Source organism: Acipenser ruthenus, chromosome 29 (genome assembly GCF_902713425.1).
Source record: "Acipenser ruthenus chromosome 29, fAciRut3.2 maternal haplotype, whole genome shotgun sequence".
In the NCBI taxonomy this organism is placed as follows: Eukaryota; Metazoa; Chordata; class Actinopteri; order Acipenseriformes; family Acipenseridae; genus Acipenser; species Acipenser ruthenus.
In genome coordinates, this window is record NC_081217.1 from 2,198,749 (window position 1) to 2,207,256 (window position 8,508).

Below are 8,508 nucleotides of genomic sequence, written 5' to 3' on the forward strand. Positions count from 1 at the left end.
TCTTTTAGCCTAGTCTTTATGAGAGACAAAAGCAACGCATGATCAAACACATGACGACATGCTGGCCCATGGCAGTTAAATAATGATGAATACATGAAATGTGGCTAAAACCCCTATTCAGGGACAGCTATAACCCTGGTTGAATATGAAATCCAATCTAATCTTTCAGACAGCGATACAGAGAGAGTAGAGGAAGCGGGAGCTGGCTCGGACACCAAAGGCTATTTATCTACAGCACAGGAGGAGTGGGCTGTTTTTTATATATGATGTTATAGGGGTGGTGGAGGGTTCATTATTTTTATTTTCTTTTTTTTTTTTTGCGATACATAACCGAGGCAAGGGCGTTTTCCCACTCTGTAATCTAATTGTACACAGCCTTCCATATCTTCGAATAAGCCACCTGATTTATCTGTGAGGTTTCATTATCAGCAATCCTATATGATATGAGAGCCAGTGCTGCTCACTGCAGCTGTAGGAACGTGGCTCCATAGGTAAATGAATCACGGGTTTGGTTGGAGATTTGGGTCAGATATTTCGGTTTGTATTCCTGTTCAGATCTGAGATCTCGAATACCCGACAGGTGAAATGATTTATCATTGAATTTAAACAGCAGTTGTGTTTGATGTGGGTCATCGTGATCCTCAGTCTCTGCGTATCTTTCTCACACACTGTAAACAAAGAGCTAGTGTGTAAAAGCAAGGCTTACCTACCTATAGAGGTTCTAGCAGCACTTAAAACAAGCTGAATGCTGTGCAGTTTGGCTTAATAACACAGTTGTATTACATGCACATGTCAAAGGGGTCTGTTTAGATGATCTAAACACTGTGGACCTGAATAATGATTCCCTTTAACTCTATGATGCTGTTTTCAAAACCATTTCAATGAAATCGTCTCACTAGTTAAGTGCAGACCTTGGGGGAAATAATGGTATGAAATGATATATTTAAGTACTCAGTTGTATCAGAAAAGAGTTAGGGTTAGGTGTAGAGTTAGGATTAGGGTTAGTTAGGGATAGGCTTAGGGTTAGGGTTATATCACGCAAAATAATTCACACATTAAGTACATTGTAACTATGCATAATTACATTGTAATTATAACCCATTTTAAAGCTTTGTTTGCTCAACAGGTGCAGACTGTGAGAAATGTCACAAAGTTTCCACACAGTAACAAGGTTTGCAAGGACTCTATTTCAGTGTGCCACCCTTACAGGCAGCATGGCTTCAAAACTAAAGGGGGAGGGGCTGTAACAGGCGATTTATCTACGAGCAACGTGATTAATAAGAACCTCCCTAATTACATGGAGGGTATTATTAATGCTGGGAATAAAGAAATGAGATGTATTAAACCAAGTATAAACCGCGTCTTCCACCAGTCACACCACTCTGGAGCTCATTCAGGGCGGTGATTGATGGTGCTCTCAGTGGCTCAGTGTATGCAACAGTGTGAACAGGAGGACTTCCCTGCAGCGGAATGGATCATCCCCACTCATTTCTGCCTGGGAGAGTGTCGGGAGAGCTCAGCTGTGAATGATCTCCATCGCCACGGACACTAGATTTCTCTCACATAATTAAGACCTAAAAAAAAAAAAAAAAACACTTGCGTGATGTTTTATATATGAAATGTGGAATTGGTGAAACACCACCAGATCAACATATTGCAAAGAATTTATTCGTCTTCAATTAACGTCTATTTTTTAACACAAAGAAATTACCAGAACTAGAACAAAATAACAGAAGCCTGGTTTCACAGACCTTGATTAGCATTAATATTGGATTGTCTTAACTGGGGCTGCATTAGATAGACAAAGATGGTCTGTGAAACCATCCATAAGGATTATAATTGAAGACCGCATGAAAAAGTTAAAGCCTGAAGCAATATTAGAAGAAAAAACATCTTGAAGATGGTCAGTCTGAATAGGCAGTTATTAAAAAATGTATTCTACATTTTCTAAGGGCGATCAATATTCAACTTTATTATAAGGGGTTGTCAGTGTGACTTGTGTTATAATTATGGTATTAAATTTAAAAAGTACACATATATTTACCCCCCTAAAGACTTTTGTATTTTTGTCATTAACTAGGCAGGGAAGTTTGTAAAGTCTGATTCTTTTAAGAAATTCAGCTGTTGAAAGGGATTGATTTTGTGCAAATGAAACCTCATTCCATTTCATTGACAAACTCCGGTCACCCAAAGAGCTTAGTACAAAAAATTCTCATTAGCAGCAGTAATTAAAGTTAATTGTTATGGTAAATTTCCGAGGACAGTCATGCAGTGTAAATAGAAGATGAAATTAACATAATGCCAAACATGTCTTATTCTTCATAAAAATGTATTAAACCGTATTTAAAATACAATTCTAATTCTGATTTCAACTATACCTCCTAGTGTGAAGCCCTGGTCCTGTCTAAGCATTGTATGTAAGCAATTACCATAATGCATACAACCCACATGGGCTTTGTGTAAAGAATTCATTTGATTTCCTTTCATTCTTGAACTGAATGATTTGTACAGATTTAAGGACCTCAGGAAGTTTAGATTGAGTTGACTGCATGTTCCCAGAACTCATAATACAATTTCCAGCAATAACAGTAATCTGAACTCGAAATAGTTTCACAAAGTCCCTCCATTATGCCCCAGAAGTCTTCCCTGTTAAGTATGTAGAGGCACGTACACCCTGTAGTGTTAACTGTTAAATATTCCGTTATTTCTCAAATCGAATAAAACTTAGCAAAAACAAAATAAATAAATGCATTTAAAATAATAAAACAGTAAGATGCTACAGATCATTATAGTTAGCAGAGTTAGCAACCACAAAAAAAAAGAAAGATTAAAGTCAAGCCAAGCAGATGAACATGTGGGCTAGTGCCTCTTCAGTGTAAGGATCAGTCTCTTAATCCACCTTATAGTCCATGATTGACTGTTTCTGAATTGATGGATGAGTTAACAAAACACATGAAAGGGAATGCAGAAATGATCCGATAACTAGCTGATAAAATGATGACTTATTTTTACAGCTTCCACAGCGGTATCATAAAGTTCACCTTTGAACATATCAGAAAGTTTTCCCATCCAGCAAGTACAGAAGCAATCGATTCGGTGAGCGTGGAGGAGCATGTTTAAACGTGATCCTGCAGATATTTATTCCAGGTACAATCACACCGCTGGCTCCTGGTACTGCACACTTTGAAGATCAATACAGAATGTCGACGCAGTTTAATGCACTTATAGATCCATTGATACCAATCAGATTCCGCTGATGTGATGGAGTCAGAAAATCCATTATTTAACCCGCACACAGCGAAACACAAAAGCAATGCTGTGAGACTTACCACTCTAACTTTCTATTTGAAACGCGCTGCATTTAGCGTATTTCTGACACACTGCACTTAACCGTATGTATCTGATGCTGAATATAACAGACGTTTAATATGTAAAACAAAAAATACAAATCCACAGTCATGTATCTGTTGATGTATTTACCTGGTCATATTTGTCATATCCCGTTGCAACCTGGTCTCACTAGAAAAAAGCGTCGACTCAGTAGCGCAATTCGTCTTCCAATTTACGTTCCTGTGAGCGTTCCTTTAATTGGTTTAAAAGCAAACTAATTGGTCGTTCTAAATCAAATAAATAATCGGTATAAATGCCATAATTGGAATGTACGTTTTGAAAACATTCGGCGCGGAAAATGGTTGATTTTCTTTCCATTTCGCTGTACGGAAGATTCCATGGTAAAAACAGCCGCGATACATTGTTGTTAGCGGCAAGAATGCGTGCTCACAGGAACTTAGCTTGGAAGACAAATTGCGCGACTGAGTCGATGCTTTTCTAGTGAGAACAGGTTGCCCCTTCTACTGCATGTAGAATTGGACCATGTTAAGCTTCCTATCCATGTATCTATTTTGTAATGCAGATATGTTTTTGGCCAGGACAACTTCTCGAACTCCAAACTGTTTTAACATTTCTAAAAATGCGATTTAAAAGTCGTGACCGAAGGGGGGGTGTTTTCCTCTCCATTATTAACGCTGTTCCCAATCTGACGATTGCTTTTAATATGCGTTTTATGTTGCAGGTCTTGGTTGACCCTCGCATGCTATCTTCATGTTTATTGGTATTGTGCATAATAATGTTGTTTCCCAACATGTATGTTACATATCATCACTCAGATTGTATAAGCATGCCTTCAGTCATATAATAATGCCTCTGCTTTGACAGTATATTGCAGTTCGAATGGCTCTAGGGTTATTTAGTTATTTTACATTGACAGCGGGCAGCGGCTTGCGATGGCTGTTCATACAGGCGTCCTGTTTGAAGCTTTGCTGCCATTCGCTGAAGCACGTAGTTTAGAGCTCCTGTTGAGGACGGGTAAACCCTGTCACACGTGGGTTCCCGTTGCCTTGGGAGTGCATAGTCACAGTTGACAACCATGACAATTGAACTGCCAGCAGTCAGGGAAAATTTACTCTCCCCTTCCCCGGGCGTGTGGAATGGATTCCGATTGCAAACGGCTCTTTGTGTCCCGCGATGGTCTAACAAAGTAGGAAAGCAATGCTATCATCTAGTGTCTCTTCTCCCGGGTTTGACAGGCAAGCGATTACAGAAGTGTCATCTAAGAGATCCGATCCAGGCACACCGTTTGTGGGATGTAGATGCAGTGTGTAATAGCCGTGTCGCAGAGACAAGTGGAGGAATGCTGGCCTGAGAGAGTGAGGAAGTGCTGTGGGGGGTGGCGATGGAAAGGAGAGGCAGAATATTAGCGGGCCTGTATCTCGTACAAAGTGGCGCTTCTGCTGGAAGAAAAAAGGTGAAAGCGTGTTGGGACAGGGTAACAAAAACAACCCACTCAAACAGGGACATCCAGAGAGCATTGAGAAGGGAGGCGTGCACAGCCCTGTTACTTGCCAATGAGAAGAGTATGGGAATGCAGTGCAGCAGATTGGTGTTGCAATGTGATCACTTCACACATCACTGCCGTTGCTATTCTATATGTTCTCCTCTTCCTCTGTGTGTAGGGACGCCACAGGTTGGGGCTGACATTTAAACGTTTATGTTGCCATAGCAACCCCTGGGTTCGATTCTGGAACCTTTTTGCTTTAAATCATCATCAGAGCAATCTTATTCTGCTAGGAAACAACCCCCCATTACAATTCTAAAGCGAATACAGAAGGGAGCTCAGGACTACTTACCTCACAATGCAATGTCTGGGGTGTCTAGATTTGTTCTGGTAACTTTATTTGGGTGTGTTTTTCCTTTGTGAAAAAAATTGTGCTCATGGTGATTTGCAGCAAAGAGCTTTGAAACAGACTTTAAAGGTATAAGTGTAAAAAGTTGTCAGGGTGTTAACAATGAAAATGACAGGTACGTTATTTAAACAGCTATAGCAGCACGGACCTGATGACGTCATTATGTAATGATACCTTTAAAACCTGGAGGAGTCCAAACCTTGAGGACCTCATCAGGTCACCCCCGGTCTACACCATACTCCTTCCGATTGGAGGAGTGTGCAATTCACTGTGCATTCTTTGTGGCTTCGTTGTTTTGTAATGTCCTCTACTGGTTGCCATTTAGATTGGCACAGCTTTTAATAACGTATCCTAATTATTATTGTTTTGCACAGCTTGTCAGTGACTCCTCTGTCTATGCCAATGCAGACAGCCTACAACATTTCAAACAAGAACAAGACAGAGTGAGAGAGGTAAATGAAACCCGCAACGGATACATTTACTCGCGCCAATGTTTCTCGGAGAGAAGTGGCATCAGTAAATGGTTATAGGGTGATGATTTGTTCAGTGTATTTTTCACCAATAGAATTTCATTTCCACACACTGGCTGGTGCCTAACTGAGCATTGATGCTTGTGTTCCTATAAGCACATGCTGTTTTTATGACATATTTCAGTGACAGTTCTATTATAAAAAAATAAATAAATAAAAGAATACTATTGAATAAAAGGTTTGTTTTCTACTCATGGGACGTCGATGCATCAAATCTTTTCCCATTTTCACAGGCGCTCAGAAAAATAAGTATCTGAATACAATCGCAAATGGCTGTACCGCACTCAGGAATGATTTATAGGGAACATTTGAAAATGTGTTGCAGCAGAAGAACATGAACACGTTGAGTTTTGAAGGATCTCTTTTCAGCTTAATCAGTATCACAATAATGAGGCCACTAGTTATGAGCAGAAATGAAGCCGTAATTAGTCATCTAATCTCTGGGAGGGCATCAGGCAGGGGCGCTGGTGTGTGTTCATGGAGGATCTTCTTGAATGCTTCTGAAATGCACTCTCAAATGCCTGTCTTATATATCTTACCTAAATGTGTATGTGAAACTAAACCTGTTTTTTGCTCGCTTTGTGTGCAGTGTTGAAACCAAGCTCCAGGTCCTATACCCTGCTTGCAGCTGTGCTCAGCACAGTGTACACAATAACATTTAACTCCCTTTGTTACCCTTACATAGATTTCAACTAGGAACAGGTTTCATTCTACAAATGGAGTATTCTCAAGTTTTTATTTTAACTGTTTGCCTACACTCCTATTGCATTGCAATTTGATCCAATCCTGGTTTTACTATGAGTTTAATAAGACACACCTGATCTTGTTACCTATAGACTAATCAAGCTCATACTAAAACCTGGAATGGGGGAACCTGCTATGCATTAGGAGTCTTGTCAGGGTGATTTGTTTACAGTACTTTGTGCACGTAGCCTTTCCTTACAGACAAAACATTGGGATACTGTTATAATGCAATACATTACACAGAAGAAACCCTTACAGAGTCTTTAACAGACCACAGCATGAACATAATTGCAACTTAATGGATCTGAAAAATACATATCGTCTATTGGTGCGCACCACATAATACACTATTTATCATCCCATTGCAGCAGCTACAATTCTCCCACTTAAGTCATTGTATCACCAATGTCTGCACTACACTATATCATGAGTCACAGTGCCCTGTCAAAGAGCAGATTCAATTACAGCTCGTTTTCCAAGGCATTGGTGTCTTCAAAGCAGGAAGATGCTGCTCTCTCAAAATAATTACAGTACTGACTTTGAACGCACCCCTAATGGCTTGCACTCCTCTCTGAGTCTGGCTCTAGTAAAAAGGTTTGCACATGCTGAGCTCTGTGTTCTTTAGACAGGGCAGGTTATCTTTGAAACGCTGGACTTGTGCCTCATTTTCCGACTGGGAGACTGAGGGAAGAAACTGACTGGAGTCAAGTCTTTATCCTATACAGCTGAGGGGAGGTCTGGTTTCTGAGAAGCCCATTAACTTTATCTAAATGGAGGAACAGACTGGAAGTAAGCGAGGAGCACTGTTCTAAACTGCAGTGGTGTTCAGATCCGACGTTGTTGTACAAACCTCCTAAACTCTTAAATGATCTTGTCAATGCCCAGAAGAGTTTCAAATTGCATTATTGATTTGTGAATCGCTGGCATTGTCGTGGCAATGCCCAATGATGTTTACAGTTTAGTGATCGTCCCTTCAGTTTGGGACTCCCCTTGACGCTGCCCCAGTCCTGTTCAGTGTTAACTGGCTCCAATGAACAATGCAATGAAAGCTTTGCTGCTGCTGTTTTCATTCCCAATGGGGCAGAAATGAGTAATTGCAATAAGACTTTAAATTGCATTCTTCATTCTAAAATAACTTTGATATATTCATCAACATTTGCATTGCGGTGTACAGTTATCTTGTCGTTCCGCACTCCTCCATTATCTTCAGCCCTGCGAGGGCCAGTGAAAAAGGTGGAAACACAGAACAGCAGAAGCCAGTCTAGTTTAATATACCCCATGCCTGTGCGTGCTTTCTTGTCCCTAGATTGCTTGCCTCATTAAAAACAATACCAAATAAAAGGGCTTCTAAGCTCTGCTACTCAAATCAGAAAACTGTTTTAAACAGTCAATGATACCTCTATAAATGCAAAGGGTGTTATTAACAACAGTTCATAATGCCAGTGTCCCTAAAGATTCGGTCCTAATTAGGATTATACAAATGGAAAAATCCCACCTGTCTGCAAAGCAGTAACGATCTCCGCAGGGCCTAACCTCTTCAATCTCAAGAAGTTATTAATATAAAGTACCGGTCGATTGTAATCTGTGGTTCATGTACTGGCACTGCATCTTCAGTGTGGTAGTGGAGGGCCTTTGTCAAAAGTTCTTCTTAACAGTTGTAAGCCACCAGACAATCAGAATTCTGCACTTCAAATTCCCCCTTAGGGATCGGCTTAATACGTGAGGTTAATGAACCGTTTCAGCACCATGTGATGTCCTGGGTTTACTGGAGATTAGGACAAATCACCTAACAGCCATTGTGTGCCACAGCCTGCTGCTGGTCCATATGGGCTTAGTGAGGCGTGCAGAGACCAGTGTTTGCCAAACAACATGCATCACAGACATGTCTGTGTATAGTAATGGGCAATTAGCACTGTTACACTGCAACGTTAACTTATTCAAAACACAAGCGTAGTTAGTCAAAGGCTTTTAAAAAAAAAAAAAAAAAAAAA